The sequence below is a fragment of the Protopterus annectens genome, chromosome 13.part0, assembly GCF_019279795.1.
Source record: "Protopterus annectens isolate FY-2018-M chromosome 13.part0, PAN1.0, whole genome shotgun sequence".
NCBI classification, from domain to species: Eukaryota; Metazoa; Chordata; order Ceratodontiformes; family Protopteridae; genus Protopterus; species Protopterus annectens.
The window spans coordinates 323,457,337-323,475,370 of record NC_056747.1 but is presented as its reverse complement, the minus strand read 5'-3'; the positions used below and the strand labels follow the sequence as shown (position 1 = coordinate 323,475,370).

At 37.7% G+C, this 18,034-nt stretch overlaps 1 protein-coding gene across 4 annotated transcripts in view; it reads right to left on the bottom strand.

Moving 5' to 3' along the window:
* Positions 1-18,034, bottom strand: part of MEF2B (myocyte enhancer factor 2B) — a 786,689-nt gene that overhangs the window by 402,001 nt on the left and 366,654 nt on the right. For all 4 annotated transcript variants that reach the window (XM_044053922.1, XM_044053921.1, XM_044053923.1 and 1 more), the window contains one exon: positions 7,688-7,770. The gene's annotated coding sequence lies outside the window, so the exon portion shown is untranslated. The remainder of the gene's footprint in view (positions 1-7,687; positions 7,771-18,034) is intronic.

Below are 18,034 nucleotides of genomic sequence, written 5' to 3'. Positions count from 1 at the left end.
TTAAGACATTGTCCCTTATAACCTGCTTCAAGTCCTTTATCTTGATCAGATTGTAGCCAAAGTATTATTTTCACCCACAGCACAACAATCAGCTTTCAGTTCAATAATTGCATTTTTTCCTGTTTATAACCATTTTTTTCTCTTTTCTACATCTTTCTGACATGCAACCCAGCAGATTAGGATGACAAGACCATCAAAATGCGGGCAATTTACTCAAGTAATTCTATTTTTTTTCTTCTTAGTGCAGAGATAACCCAGACTAGAATGTCATCAGGTCATCTACATATTGGAAGTCCAGAGCTCCAAGTATTTGTAACCAAGCCACACACAACCTATAATTTTGTTGCCCATCCGGACCACTTTTGATTTTATTCTTCCTTTCACTAGAGGAAAAAAGTGATTTTACTCACTTTAGTTCCATATAATATGACATTAGATCAACATTCCAAAATGTGTTGCCACCTGACCAAAATACTCAATAAACACGTCCAGTTTTTGCAAAGAATGTATTGCATTTTTCCATACCGTATATCTCTCCTTCTCAGCATAGCATTATAAAAGCTTTGCAATGTGGTACACACACACACACAAACACACACACAGACACACAGACACACACACACCACTTATGCAGACGTAATTATCAAGTACAGTATGACTGTGTAAACCTCAGATGTTTGTTTGCAATAAAATGAACTAATAAATACATAATAAACTAGAAATGTATTTCAGCTCACTTCCATCAGACCCATATAGTACAACCCCTTGCAATATCCTCCATGTCTTCCCAACCTCTTTCCTCAAGAATTAGGGAAAAAGACCCACAATCAAGGATTGATTTTAAATACTGCTAATATATCACGGTTTGGATTAACAACCATTTTATACAGAATATGAAGTTTGAAACTACTCAGTAAACAAATTACAGATGAATGAATAAATCAATTAATTAATTAACTAATGATGCTGTCTTTTTAATGACCCATCCATTTATTCTGTAATTATAATTTATGTCATTTTTTGCCACAGCTCACAATGATATGTTTGCTGACAATGAAGACAAGGATGTTACTATAATGCCAGGTGCACATTTTTCATAGATCATCTAGAAGAACTTCAGCATCTTTTAATGAAGTAATTATGTTACAAATTTTGTAGTCATCAGCATAACTGGTTATCCATAATCCATCTCCCACTTTATAACTGAAAGGAATGTTCTCAAAGGAAGTGACCCAAGTTCAGAGCCTTGGGGAGTATCATTAGTAAAATACCACAAAACTATGGGCACTCACCATGGAGCTGAGGAGAACTACAGTTTATCAAAAGATATATACAAAGATAAGAAGCATACATTGTCTGCTCATCTTCAGATAGCACTGCTGTTACCACTTCAAAATGTGACAAGGTCCAAAAGGCAAGATTTCTGCTCAACAAACTCAAACTATTCTACACATAACAGAAGTACAGCTTCAATGTAATTTTGATGAAGCTCTGTTGTAACTTTCCATGATTCTGCACTGGATACTGGTCAGGTTGAGCGGTCTAAAATTGTTTAGGACTGCTATACATTATATATCTATCAGGTCTATATTATAACCGCAAAACCTCACATACGCGAATACGGAAACATCGATACATATTGAGCGAATTGTGAAAACACAGAACGTCCTGAACCGCGAAATTCAAAATGTCAAATTGGCATAGTTGGCCAACCCCACTGCCCACTACATACTACCTACCCAAACAAAATAAATAATCCACATACATACACTTAACAAAACCCTACTTTTAACCCTAAACTAAAGCTTACATATATTACTATGTATGCACTTGCAATAACCCGCACCCTAACCCTAAGGTCCGAAACTATTGCACAACTATGTTAAGGAGCTATACCCAAACAAAATAAATAATCCACATACATACACTTAACAACAACCTTACTTCTAATCCTAAACTAAAGCTTACACATATTACTATGTATGCACTTACCTTAACCCGCACACTAACCCTAAGGTCCGTAACTATTGCACACTTACCTTAAAGAGATATACCGGAGAAGGGCCAACTATGACAATTCGACATTTCGAGCTTCAGGACGTTCGGTGTTTTCGCGGTTCGCTCAATATCTGTCAACGTTTCCGTATTCGTGCAGCTGCGGTTTCGCAGTTGTAATAGTAACCATATATATATATATATATATATCTATATATCTATATATATATATATATATATATATATATATATATATATATATTTTTTTGCAACAAAACTGTTTTCAGAATGATGATATAAGTGGCTGTATGTTCTAATCCTAGTCAGCACATTTGTCTGAGTCTGACTTCTTATTAAATGTGAAACTGTGCCGAATGTTGTTGTTGTTTTTCTTTTGGCTTTTCCCGGTTAGGGGTCACCACAGCAGAACTCCAGTCTGCTAATGATTGGCAGTAGATTTTTATGGTGCAGAGTTGCCAGCCCGATGCCCAATCTTCAATGAAGGCACACCCATTCACGCATGTCTTTCGAACACCACTCAACCGTGTGCCAAATGTATATATACAAAATCCTCTGATGGCTTAAAATAATTTCCTTTCAACAATTTTCTCTTTCCTGTAAAAAAATACTCATTCAAAAGAAAGGCAGCTTAAGGGATAGAGTTACATTAAGTTGGAATGTAGCAACTGTTTTCCTCTGTCTCTCACTTTAAAACCACAAACTGTTGTGTCGCTGGTATAACACAAAGTCACAGGAAATAATAGCACATTTTAACATCTGACTCATCAAAGTCATGGACAATGCACAGATGGCACGTTTAGTCTGTGGAATGAAAAGATGGTTTAAGAAACATAAGCATATTTCTGAGTCCTTTTCCATGTTATCAGTTTTCATATAACTATATCAATGAAACTGAAAAAAAAAAACAATTCTGTAAGCAGAACTACATAAGAACACTGCATGGGAAACCCTGGCAACCCAACATTTGCTTCATATCAATTTTCTCAGCATGCAGCCGCATTTATACCCTTACCTTAGATAACAATTACCTTTCAGGAAATAAGCCAGAAAAATTGTGTCAGTTTAAGGCAGATGGCTCGATCCTCAAAAGGGCCCCAACCTTACAAGAAATTTTACACTGAAGAACATCTTACTGAGCATTGGCCAAACAATCATTTCTGAACACTGTAACCCTTGTTGGCAAGCAACATGTCAATTTATTGTCATTTTCTCCTTGAGGTTCCACATTACTAGTAGCATTACTAATATGACAGCTTTTTAACAGACAAGGAAGAAAACATTTGGCTTGTACTTTACATCTGATGGTCTGGTTTCATCTCTGTAAAGTTAGTTTAAAGGTCAAAGCTTGACACAGAAGAGAAAGATATCCTTATAGTACTATTCCTTCTCCTAGGAAGAATATCTTGACTACTTTTTGGAAATTTGGAAACTGGATACTGTTGGCTAGTTATTACAACCTGATGCCCTCCCTCACACAGCGATATAATTCAGTGATTTTTGACTCCATTACATATGTTTTCAGAAAATCTCAAGAGTGAGATCCCGGTGATGATTGTAGGGTTGGACAGTTGGTGGATATGCATGTTACAGCATTCAGAACTGAAAATATCATCCTACTAAAATTCCGAAGCTCTTAGTAACTAAAATACTACTTTTCAGCAGAGATAATAGAAATAAAACAAGTAGTAAAGAAATGGTGCTCAGAATACAGGTTACTGGGAAAGAGTCCAGTTATTAAGCTCAATAGGACAGCATCCACTGGAGGTGCTGATGACACCAATTTAGAAATGATTAGCAGGGCATACAGGGATGGTTAGACATGCAAGGACGTGTCTTCAGTATGATGATTCTTCTTCTCAGGGGAAGGAGTTCATGGCTGCTTGTCTGACATTTTAGGATGGAGGAGGAAATAGTTTGTTTCCCTAGTAATGGGCAGCTAAACAGGAGCTCTGGGTTGTAGCATTTGGCAGACTACACATATCGCACTATCTCATACCTCTCAAACTCTTTGCACAAGAAACCTGGACAAAGGCAAAAATAACTGGGGGGGGGGCAAAGGCCCAAGACTTGGGACAGATTTTAAATATTGCTCTTATAAACTTAGAAAGCTGCTAGAACAACATGATTTGTCTTAGCATGCATTTTTTGAAAGATATGAAGTCTAAAACTCAAATGTCTGCCATTATTTAGTGACTTCAGTCCTTAGTGATTTGCCAAAAAAGCACAAATTTTATGAGGAACAGAACAAAAATATGAGGCAAAATGTGAACATTCTGCAAAAATCTGGATTGTTAAGAGGTATGTACCACCTCCATTATATACTTCACTTTTGGAGAAATAAGAAAGGAACGTGCCTCTTTTGTTAGTATAAGATGGTCACCACCATACCCACATAACTATGAATTACAATTAATGCAGGGGTCAGAGGCCTTATGTCATCACATGGGGTACAAGATAATAAAACCAAATTTAATGGGAAAGGACTATAACATATATATATATAAAGGATTTAGTATGAAAATGTTTAAGTCTTGTAGTCTGGCTGGCTGGATAGTGTAGGGACACAGCATTTGCCAACTTCACTGGAAGCCTATTCTTGACTATAGTACTAAGTGTTGGAGGTTCAGCTGGGTTTAGGGGTCTGGCTTTCAATAACTAGAGGTCACCTGTTTTTTCTTAGTGGGGAAGTTGTAGGTTTCAATACCACTTGTTCACCTCTAGTGGAAACTGGGAAGTCTGCAGATAGTAGGCTGACAAAATATTTTGCACTGAAAAAAATATGTGCAGAAGGAATGTGCAAATGTGCATACGTGACCTAATGTAATACAAGTCACGTACACATTTGAGGGGGAGTAGGCATACTGTATTAGAAAATAACTACCCTTCCATAATGAGGTCACCTTGGAATACCCAAATACCTCCCACCAGCTTTCCCTACCCCTGAAATTGTAAATACCTATAAAATAATGGAATAAGCAATACCAGAACACTGACATGGCAGTTTCTTTGTTTGTACAATATAACCTCCACAAGCCCTTGGACTGTATGAGCTCTTTGTTAGAAGTGTAAACTACAATGCCAGTGGTCCCAAGGTAAAGAAGTGCTAAGGCAGAAAAAAACTAATATTAAACAATCAAAATGTGTCACAGTTTTCAATTAACACATTTAAGTGGTACTTTTGATAGAAGTGTTAATAATTCTATGTATGAAAATTTTGTTACTGAATTTGCATAAGTAACAAATGATAAGATACATTTTTATTGGAAGAAATTAAATTCTAGAGTATGCTTCAAATAATAAGCAGACATATGAATGCATTTCTTACAAATGAAGCAAATATATCTCAAATATTTTCATACACACACACACACACATACATACATATATATATATATATATATACATACATACATATATATATATATATGTATATATATATATATATATATATATACATATGAAATAAATAATGGTTACCAATTACACAAAGACACATACCCATAAGTACTTATGCAAATACAGGGGTCTTGGGACTTCATTGTGCACGACACCCCACACTGATATTTTTATACAAATGTGACATATTATTCTCTTTTGTTATAACAATGCTATGCTACTTTAGTTAAATATTTTTTGTGACTTTTAAAAGTACTATGTTAGAATAGAAAGCAATGTTTTTGAGAGGCCTGTGAGAATTCATTTATAGGTTCACAGTTATGTACTATTCTAGCTGCCTTTGCAGGTCATTTTAAGACTAGCCAATTTTGTTTTTTTCTCAAATTAACTTATTCCATTTGGTTAGAGATTGGCCTTACCCATTCCATGGTTGATAATTATATATTATCCTTAATGAGAATACCTGGTTTCATATCATAGGTAATTTAAGGGGACCCATGCATGGCATATATCTTTTAGGAGCTGCCTCTGTCCATTAGTTGCAAAGGGGGCCGTCCTGGGGTAAAATTTCTGTTGCCCATCCATAGATCTAAGTTGTTCTTGAATATGGTCAGGGATTAACTTTATTCTATGTGAATGAATCTGTTCCAGAGCAGCCGTCTCCTCTGCAAGATATCAGCCCTCCAAACTGTTCTGTTGATGTTGCAGAAGAGGTTTAGATCCCTAGATTAAGTATTTCTGATGCCATATGACTTACTGAAGTGCAGTAAACCCATCAGAATATGTCAGAGGATGCCTTGTATTCCAGCCACTTGCCACCTCTTAGCAGTCTATAGGATACCAAGTAAAGTGACTGGACTTTAAGTCAGTTCATGTAGGACATGTTGTTTAGGCCTTGCATCCTTTTAGTAAGGTATCTCTATTGGCATTCCAGTTGTTGCATGTGTCTGGAGAGATACAAACTAAAGGGGGCATTATATTCAATGACTGGCCTAATGAGGGATGAATAAAGGGGGACAATGATATCCCCATTTAAACGTAGTCTCTGTTTAAAAGCTGTGCAATGCAGAAGGGCATTCTCACAACAACAGACACATGGTGGTCAAAAGTTAGGTCACTATCCATATAAGTTCCCAAATCCTGAATAACTGGGTCAACTGTTAGGAGTGTATTGTTAATGTAGTAATTCCCTGGGGTAAATGACTTCCCAAAGGATACAGTAATGCATTTTTTGGTGTTTAGTTTCAGTCCATAATTTTGGCACCATTTATTTTTCTAAGACAAACCTACCTGCAGGATGAGTAAGTCATTTGGGGACTTATCTGCCAAGTTAGTCAGCCAGATAATAAATACCTTTAATATATTAATCACTTGTTAGGTCTGACCATAAATCAGTCTTCTTTGAAATAAAACTGAAAGCAGGGATCTCTTCCACTCAAGGAACCTTTACAAATGTCTTTAAGACAAACTATATACTCTTAAGTGATACTTTGGCAAGATTCAAATCCCCACCAAACCCAACCAATTCTATTCAATATGCAGAAATGTACGCCACCGCACTATACCAGCATGTTAACTGCTAGCAATTCTTGCTGCTTCTATAACCATAACCAACAGCTGTCTCAGACTCAAGAAGCAGAAATCCTAAATCTTAGTTCCCATCCCACATACATGAATTGGAGTGATATGCCCACTTTATCCAGGAAGCAATGCAAACAATTGCTGAGATATCACTGGGCTTCCCAAAGGCAATGCTTTCACTAAAGGTAACCAACGTTCTGTGCTAGCCTGTGTATGGGTTAAATATGAAAACACATGCACACAGACGTACAAAGGCTCACAAGCATAGACACATAAATACAGTCGCATGTTTTTAAATGACAGTCTGATTGTATACATATTTAAATGAAACAAGCATGCATGTCAACCAAAGGCAATCTGATTTTAATTTAAAGTACACATATAAAAAACTGTGCAGACTGAATTAAGTAAAGGACACATTTTTAAGAAGATGTCACATGCATTTAAATAAATTTCATCCAGTATTACATGAACTATGCATTTACTATTATTTCACTCAAATGCACATATATATGAAAACTGCAGGTACGCAGGTTAAATCATATTCTGTATTACTTCAAAGCAATCATACTCTCATTGTTATTAGACAGATGGATATGGTATGCTACAAAGAATGTAAACCCTGAGGTGCTATTTTTTGAAACAGCAATAGCATTTATTTAATTTTCTTACACACCAGAAATACAGCTCTTACCTTATTTTCTTCAGAGCGGGCTTGTTAATGCTGATACTCTGCTTCTCTTGCAAAGAAGTGGACAGATGCAGAAAATGTACACCCTATAATCGATAAAAACAAGTGTATTCAGACATATTACACTGGGTCAGACCATCTCAGATTGCTGCATACCATGCAAACAATTAGCCATGATGGAAAGTCCCTACAAACACTGTTACACCACTTATGGTAAGTGTCTCAGCTCCCCCCTAAAAAGCAACCTGGGGTTCCCCTTATTAAATTAAGATAATAAAGCAGATCATTTCTTAACAAAACCAGAATATAATAGTCCACTTGTATTATTTATGAACTGGAGAAGTATACACGTCTTGAACAGTCATACCTCAAATTAAAAAAGAAAAAAGACCTTTGTCATCAACTTACTTAGGATGCACAGAATTCTATTTCTTCAGAATCAGAGACTGATAGTGGTTGTGCATCTTACCCAAAATCATGGCACTGTGGTAAAACGAATACTGGATGTTTCTACTTAAAAAATTCCTGTTGTATGCCTAGATATTTTGCATCAGCCTTGTCTTTACTTTCTGTTTCTCTGTACAAAGATTATATTTCTTATTTCCGCTTCTCTTTTTTTTCCAAGAATATTTTATTTTTTATGCTACTGAGGTCAGTTCCTCCTGTGGTCTCAGTCACTGGCTTTTTCATCTAACCAAAGAACCTTCTCAGACTACAGTTAAAAGAAGAACAGTATTCAGCCTACTGCAGCAAACTCAGAAGATCCTTTAGTATTGGTCCTTGGACCCACCACCAACTTCAGTGCCATGGCAACATAGTTGCAGTGCTGAGCATGAAATATGGAAGGTCCTGACTGTGTAAAGCTGGAAAATCTAGCCTTCCCCTATCCAAAAAATGGACTACCTATGTGTAGGTTGACATATTAATGACTTCAGTTCCATTTGACAGCTCTACAACTAGAATTTCATCATAGTAGCAACAGAAACCATGTTTTTTTGCAAATTCACAGTCACCAGCTAACTACATTTTCAGCCCAAAAGGTGCACTACTAAAAATATTCACCAGGTGGCACTACAGCAGTAGGAAGCACACCACCCTTTTAAGAGTTGGAAACTATTTGCCCTGCTTCACACTCTGGCATGCCTCGGGCAGTGCATTATAGGTTCATAGGTAGGTACTAGGCTATCGGCCCAAGGGCCTAAGTAAGCCTAGCCAACAAGTTTCCCTTACACCACCCAAGAAAGTTATTTTCCTGTGCCCCTGTCAAGCAGAGCCACAGAAGTGATCCCTGGGGTGTATTTCCTATTTCTCATCCACTCATCAAGATTTTTCTTGAAGAGTGCTAATGAGGAACTTTGCTTGACATAGATGGGTAGCTTGTTCCAGAGTATGGGAAGTCTCTGGGAAAGGAATCTATTCCTCCAGCATGTTCTGTTTATTGTGGTGACAATGTTTAGGTCCCTAGAGCGTGTAGCTCAGAGGGACTGGGATTTCTTTAGGTGTAGCATGTCCAACAGCTCTGGGTTTGACATAGCTTTGAATGTTAGGCAGAGATCACCTCGGAGTTAGTGATATATTATGGAGTAAAGCTGGTGTTTTTTGAAACGGTCAGTGTAGGGCATCTGTTTGAGGCCAGTAATCCTCTTTGTGAGGTACTTTTGTGGTCTTTCCAGCTGCTGCAGATGTCTTGTGAGGTACATTCCAAAAGTGGCGTTGTACTCTATAATGGGTCTAATGAGTGTCGAGTAGAGGGGAACAATGACCTCTTTTTTCCTGGATGAGAACCCTTTTGTGATGAGGTGTGCCACGTAGAAGGATTTCCTGACTACTGTGGTGATGTGATTATCAAAGGAGAGACTACTGTCCACCTAGGTCCAAAGGTCTCTTATCACACATTCAGCGTCAAGTACAGTGCCGCCTATGTGGTAGTTCATGGGTACAGAGTTTTTACCAAAGGGGATTACAATGCACTTTTTGGCATTGAGCTTGAGGCCATGCCTCTGACACCAGGCATCTGTCTCAGTGAGGCCCTTCTGTAGGATGTCCACATCATTTGGGGACTCAACTATGGCTCCTAGTTTGTAGTCATCTGCGAACTTCATTAGCCAAAGACCTTCTGTGTTAGCCTGTACTTCAGAGAAGCAGATACCAAACAGGAGAGGTCCCAGGACTGAGGCCTGTGGTACTCCACTTGTCACTGGTTTGAAGTCAGATTTGGAGTCTGCAACTTTTACACTGTGGGTTCTGTCAGTGAGACAGTTGGCAACCCATCTTGTGACATAGGGATTTATACCTACTTTAGTGAGCTTCTCTATAATTCCAGAGTGGGGGATGGTGTCAAAAGCCTTGGCGAGATCTAGATAGGCTGTGTGAACCACCTTATCCTCATCTACGGCTTTGGTGACTGCCTCAAAGAAGATCTGCCTTTCACAAACCCAAACTGGGTGGGGTCCAGAGTTAGGAGGTTACCAATGTCTTTGTTTATGAGTTCCATGACAATACATTCCATGGCCTTGCAGACCAGGGTCATCAGGCTAGTAGGGTGATAGTTCCCAGGATCAGTGGTGGCTCCCCCTTTGTGGAGTGGGCTAACTGTTTCTGTGCACCATTCAGTGGGCACAAAGCCTGACGTTAATGCGTTGAAAATGACTGGTCAGTTTCACAAGAGGGACAGCAGTGTGGTTAAGGTTCAGACAAATGTTTTCAATTTGGAACTCATAACTTTCCCTCTTGTGCATCAGTGAACTTAAACTTATTGCCAGAATATTTGAGCAGAAGTAAATTGCTGCAGTGTGGTGAGACACAGTGCCAGCCAACAATAACATTATTGCTTCTGTGAATTAAAACTCAGTTCTACTAAAATGAGCCTTTAGTGCTTTTCTGGGGGAACAGTCAAGGGGACTTGTCACAAAGTATTTATTTGTGTACGCTTTATTGACTGGCTTAGTACCACTAGGCTCATGGTCTCTTTTTAGAGTGGAATCCCATGGTGGTATTTCCCCTACTACTAGGAGAAAGTTGGACAGAGCATCACAGAACTTCCCCTAGATATTTCAATAGGTGCCAGAACATCTTTTAAATCTACCTGAGCTATCAGCAACTCAAGCAGATGGAAACCACGATTTAACATTGCATCAAGCAATGACACACTCAGGAGTATAGCACTCCCTTATGCTGCATTGTCAGCAATCCATTTGCATGGTGTGGGAATAGAACTCACAGACTGTGCACCAAAGGCAAATATGCTACCTGTGGCACCACTAACACTGGCTAGAGTAAAGTGGATTAAATTAATAATACAAAAATTACTGCACTATTTTTATAAAGGGTTTGGTTTTCAGAAGCTGTTTGTTGGAATTAAGGAATGGAAACAGTCATTCTGAACATAAAATGCAGTTTATTAGCTTGCTAATCCATATCTATTGGGTCATAATAAAAAGCCTACTTTCTGAATGATAAAGTAGAAGGGCACTTGTAAAGAGATTTTTTGCTTCAGCATGTTGACTATTAAACTAGATTTGTGGAAAATTTGAGAATTTCAAAACTTTTAACACAGGCACAATTCATGACTTTGCAATGTATGTGTGTGCATGTGTGTGCGCGTGTGTGTGTGAGACAGAGAGAGAGAGAGGGATACTGTGAGCTTATCACCTATACATTTTTTCATAAAATGTATGCATACTGTGGGACTTTTGGAAAGCATACATCATTTTGCAATGTATAACTAATACAAAACCTCATTATATTGTGGCTCGCATGCAGCATAACAGTTATAGTACAGATTACACAGGAGTGCTTGCAAACCTCTAGTAATTCTATGAAGCATTTGTCATCTGCTAGTGGGCATGCACTGTGACATGTACACCTTATATTTAGTGAATCATGCATGCTCTCATTTATACAGAGCTCACATTTTCTGTTGACCTGTATACCTTAGATTATTTAGTGAATCATGCATGCCCCAATTTCTACAGAGCTCATATTTTTCTGGTGACAGGTACACCTTGCATTATTAAGTATTTTCACCCCATTTTACAGCACTCACGTTATCTTGGTGGCATGTGTACTACGACATTTACACTTTGCGTTACTTAGTAAGGATGCATGCTCCCATGTTTACAGAACTCACACTATCTGGTGGCGTCTATACTATGACATTTATACCTTGTGTTATTTAGTAAGGATGTAATGCTCTCATTTTTACAGCACTAACAATCTGGTGGCATGTGTACTATAACATTTACACTGAGTTATATAGTAAGAATGCATGCTCCCATTTTTACAGAACACACACTATCTGGTGGCATGTATACTACTTGCATTATTAATAAGGATGCATGTTCCCATTTTATGGCACTCACATTATCTGATGCTGTGTTGTACTACAACATTTATACCTTGCATTACTTAGTAAGGATGCATGTTCCCATTTTACAGAACTCACATTATCTGGTGGTGTGTGTACTATGACATTTACACCTTGCATTATTTAGTAAGGATGCATACCCCCATTTTACAGAACTCACACTATCTGATATCATGTGTCCTAAGACATTTACACCTTGCGTTACTTAGTAAGGATGCATGCACCCATTTTACAGAACTCACATTATCTGGCAACTTGTGTACTATGACATTTATGCCTTGCTTTATTAAGTAAGGACACATGCTTCCATTTTACAGCACTCACATTATCTGGTGGCATGAGTACTATGACATTTACACCTTGCATTATTAAGTAAGGATGCATGATCCCATTTTACAGACCTCACATTATCTTATGGCATGTTTACCATGACATTTACACCTTGCATTATTTAGTAAGGATACATGCTCCCAGTCTACAGACCTCACATTATCTGGTGACATGCGTACTATGACATTTACACCTTGCATTATTTAGTAAGGATGCATGCTCCAATTTAACAGCACTCACATAATCTGGTGGCATGTGTACTATGACATTTACACCTTGCATTATTTAGTAAAGATGTATGCTCCCATTTTACAGACCTGACATAATCTGGTGGCATGTGTACTATGACATTTACACCTTAAATTATGTAGTAAGGACTCATGCTCGCATTTTATAGACCTCACATAATCTGGTGGCATGTGTACTATGACATTTACACTTTGCATTATTTAGTAAGGATGTATGCTCCCATTTTACAGACCTCACATTATCTGGTGGTGTGTGTAGTATGACATTTATACCTTGCATTATTTAGTAAAGATGAATGCTCCCATTTTACAGACCTCACATTATCTGGTGGTGTGTGTACTATGACATTTATGCCTTGCTTTATTTAGTAAGGACGCATGCTCCCATTTAACAGACCTCACATTATCTGGTGGCATGAGTACTATGACATTTACACCTTGCAATATTTAGTAAGGATGCATGCTACCATTTTACAGACCTCACATTATCTGGTGGCAAGTGTACTATGACATTTACACCTAACATTATTTAGTAAGGACGCATGCTCCCATTTTACAGACCTCACATAAACTGGTAGCATGTGTACTATGACAATTACACCTTGCATTATTTAGTAAGGATGCATAATCCCATTTTACAGACCTCACATTACCTGGTGGTGTGTGTACTATGACATCTACACCTTGCATTATTTAGTAAGGATGCATGCTCCCTTTCAACAGACGTCACATTATCTGGTGGCATGCGTACTATGACATTTACACCTTGCATTATTTAGTAAGGATACATGCTCCCATTTTACAGACCTCGCATTATCTGGTGGCATGTCTACTATGACATTTACACCTTGCATTATTTAGTAAGGATGTATGCTCCCATTTTACAGACCTGACATTATCTGGTGGAATGTGTACTATGACATTTATACCTTGCATTATGTAGTAAGGACTCATGCTCCCATTTTATAGACCTCACATAATCTGGTGGCATGTGTACTATGACATTTACACCTTGCATTATTTAGTAAGGATGATGCTCCCATTTTACAGCACTCACATAACTCTGGTGGCATGTGTACTATGACATTTACACCTTGCATTATTTAGTAAGGATGTATGCTCCCATTACAGACCTCACATTATCTGGTGGTGTGTGTACTATGATATTTATGTCTTCCTTTATTTAATAAGGATGCATGCTCCCATTTTAAAGACCTCACATTATCTGGTGGCATGTGTACTATGACATTTGCACCTTGCATTATTTAGTAAGGATGCATGATTGCATTTAACAGACCTTACATTATCTGGTGGCATGTGTACTACGACATTTACACCTTGCATTATTTAGTAAGGATGCATTAATGCATTTAACAGACCTTACATTATCTGGTGGCATGTGTACTATGACATTTACACCTTGCATTATTTACTAAGGATGCATGCTTCCATTTTACTACCATGACATTTAAACCTTGCATTATTTAGTAAGAATGCATGCTCCCATTTTTTAGCACTCACATCATCTGGTGGCATGCGTACTATGACATTTACACTTTGCATTATTTATTAAGGATGTATGCTCCCATTTTACAGACCTCACATTATCTGGTGGTGTGTGTACTATGACATTTATGAATTGCTTTAATTAGTAAGGACGCATGCTCCCATTTTACAGACCTCACATTATCTGGTGGCATGAGTACTATGACATTTACACCTTGCATTATATAGTAAGGATGCATGCTCCCATTTTACAGACCTCACATTATCTGGTGGCATGTGTACTATGACATTTACACCTTGCATTATTTAGTAAGGACGTATGCTCCCATTTTACAGACCTCACATAATCTGGTGGCATGTGTACTATGACAATTACACCTTGCATTATTTAGTAAGGATGCATGCTCCCATTTTACAGACCTCACATTATCTGGTGGCATGTGTACTATGACATTTACACCTTGCATTATTTAGTAAGGATGCATGCTCCCATTTTACAGACCTCACATAATCTGGTGGCATGTGTACTATGACATTTACACCTTGCATTATTTAGTAAGGATGTATGCTCCCATTTTACAGACCTCACATTATCTGGTGGTGTGTGTACTATGACATTTATGTCTTCCTTTACTTAATAAGGATGCATGCTCCCATTTTAAAGACCTCACATTATCTGGTGGCATGTGTACTATGACATTTACACCTTGCATTATTTAGTAAGGATGCATGATTGCATTTAACAGACCTTACATTATCTGGTGGCATGTGTACTACGACATTTACACCTTGCATTATTTAGTAAGGATGCATGAATGCATTTAACAGACCTTACATTATCTGGTGGCATGTGTACTATGACATTTACACCGTGCATTATTTACTAAGGATGCATGCTTCCATTTTACTACCATGACATTTAAACCTTGCATTATTTAGTAAGAATGCATGCTCCCATTTTACAGCACTCACATCATCTGGTGGCATGCGTACTATGACATTTACACTTTGCATTATTTATTAAGGATGTATGCTCCCATTTTACAGACCTCACATTATCTGGTGGTGTGTGTACTATGACATTTATGAATTGCTTTAATTAGTAAGGACGCATGCTCCCATTTTACAGACCTCACATAATCTGGTGGCATGTGTACTATGACATTTACACCTTGCATTATTTAGTAAGGATGCATGCTCCCATTTTACAGACCTCACATTATCTGGTGGTGTGTGTACTACAACATTTACATCTTGCATTATTTGGTAAGGATGCATACTCCCATTTTACAGACCTCACATTACCTGTTGGCATGTGTACTATGACATTTACACCTTGCATTATTTAGTAAGGATGAATGCCCCGATTTTACAAACCTCACATTATCTGGTGGTGTGTGTACTATGACATTTACACCTTTCTTTATTTAGTAAAAATGTATGCTCCCATTTTACAGACCTCACATTATCTGGTGGCATGTGTACTATGACATTTGCACCTTGCATTATTTAGTAAGATGCATGCTCCCATTTTACAGACCTCACATTATCTGGTGGCATGTGTACTATGACATTTACACCTTGCGTTATGTAGTAAGGACTCATGCTCCCATTTTATAGACCTCATATAATCTGGTGACGTGTACTACGACATTTACACTTTACATTATTTAGTAAGGATGCATGCTCCCATTTTACACACCTCACATAATCTGGTGGTATGTGTACTATGACATTTACACCTTGCATTATTTAGTAAGGATGCATGCACCCATTTTACAGCACTCACATTATCTGTTGGAATGTGTACTATGACATTTGCACCTTGCATTATTTAGTAAGGATGCATGCTCCCATTTTACACACCTCACATAATCTGGTGACATGTGTACTATGACATTTTCACCTTGCATTATTTAGTAAGGATGCATGCTCCCATTTTGCAGACCTCACATTATCTGGTGGCATGTGTACTATGACATTTACACCTTGCATTATTTAGTAAGGATGCAAGCTCCCATTTTACAGACCTCACATTATCTGGTGGCATGTGTACTATGACATTTACACCTTGCATTATTTAGTAAGGATGCATGCTCCCATTTTACAGACCTCACATTATCTGTTGGTGTGTGTCCTATGACATTTACACCTTCCATTATTTAGTAAGGATGCATGCTCCCATTTTACAGACCTCACATTATCTGTTGGTGTGTGTACTATGACATTTACACCTTCCATTATTTAGTAAGGATGCATGCTCCCATTTTACAGACCTCACATTATCTGTTGGTGTGTGTACTATGACATTTATACCTTGTATTATTTATTAAGGATGTATGCTCCCATTCTACAGACCTCACATTATCTGGTAGCATGTGTACTATGACATTTACACCTTGCATTATTTAGTAAGGATGCATGCTCCCATTTTACAGAACTCACACTGTCACTTTAAGTCTCCTGTTATGTTCCATGGTGCTATAATGGCGTAATGTGTTTTCCTGCTCATTCCAATTTTATTTTGCTTGTGTATTAATTGCTCCACTCATACAGTTGTGATTGAGTTTGCACCATTGTTGGGTTAATACATACCTTGGTAATGTCACCACTCAGATAGAATGTGGCTATATCCTCAGGTGGTAATGAACCACCATTCCCATCATGTATTATTTCTAAAGTGATATCAGTAAGATCAGTTTTATGGCTGTGTCTAGTAAAAACTTTAGAAAGCTTTTTCATGGAAAAAATGAAAAAAAAAAAAAAAGACTACAGAAGTAATCCCCATCTGTTCAGGGACACTAACATTCAGGGAAATAACTTCATATTGGACAAATCACATATTACTTAAAAGAAGTGCTCTACTGAATGGGGTTTGTTCAAACTAGAATTCTCAGAACAGGCGAGTTTCTGATAAGTTGATGAGCCTGTGGTGTGTTAAAACATGTGCATGTGCATGTGTGTGTGTGTGAGTGCATTTGTGTGTGTGTGTGTGTGTGTGTGTGTGTGTGTGTGTGTGTGTGTGTGTGTGTGTGCGCGCTTGTGTGTCTGTAGCCATACACACTAGATGTGAAGTGACCAGATTTATGAGTGATATGCTATATAAATCATATACAAAATATTACCATAGCATTGTTTCAGTCACAAGGGTGAATTCAGAGTAAGTACACAGAGTAGGGTGGGGGTAAAACCCAGGAAGCTTTCTATTTTCTAGGACAAAATTTAACAGCTGATAGATTTCATTCTGTGAAATATGGTTGTAGATTAGGTAATGTTACAGGAACTACGCCATGATGTTGTAGATTAGGTAATGTTACAGGAACTACGCCATGATGTTGTAGATTAGGTAATGTTACAGGAACTACGCCATGATGTTGTAGATTAGGTAATGTTACAGGAACTACGCCATGATGTTGTAGATTAGGTAATGTTACAGGAAATGATGTTGTAGATTAGGTAATGTTACAGGAACTACGCCATGATGTTGTAGATTAGGTAATGTTACAGGAACTACGCCATGATGTACTTGTAAAGTATGTACGATTGTGGCTAGAGGCACCACCTGGCATTTCTCTAAAGGGATATCTCACATTAATGGATGCTTTACATGTAAATGAAGTATAGTCATTTATGTGGTTACTTGTGCTTGTCATTTGTTTTATGTAAGAAAGACGTTAAGAATGGTGAAAATAAGGACTATGAATATTTAAAAGACTGCAGCAACAAAATTTTGAAAATTCTATTGCTGACCATGTATGGAATAAACATCATGGGGATGTTAATATTCTAAAGTATTTTGTCATGTGGCAAGTACTTTTTTCATCTGAAAGTAGCCGGCAATACTGTTTAAACATGTTAGATAAAATAAAAGGAATGTGCATTTTACAGTTTAGTACATTA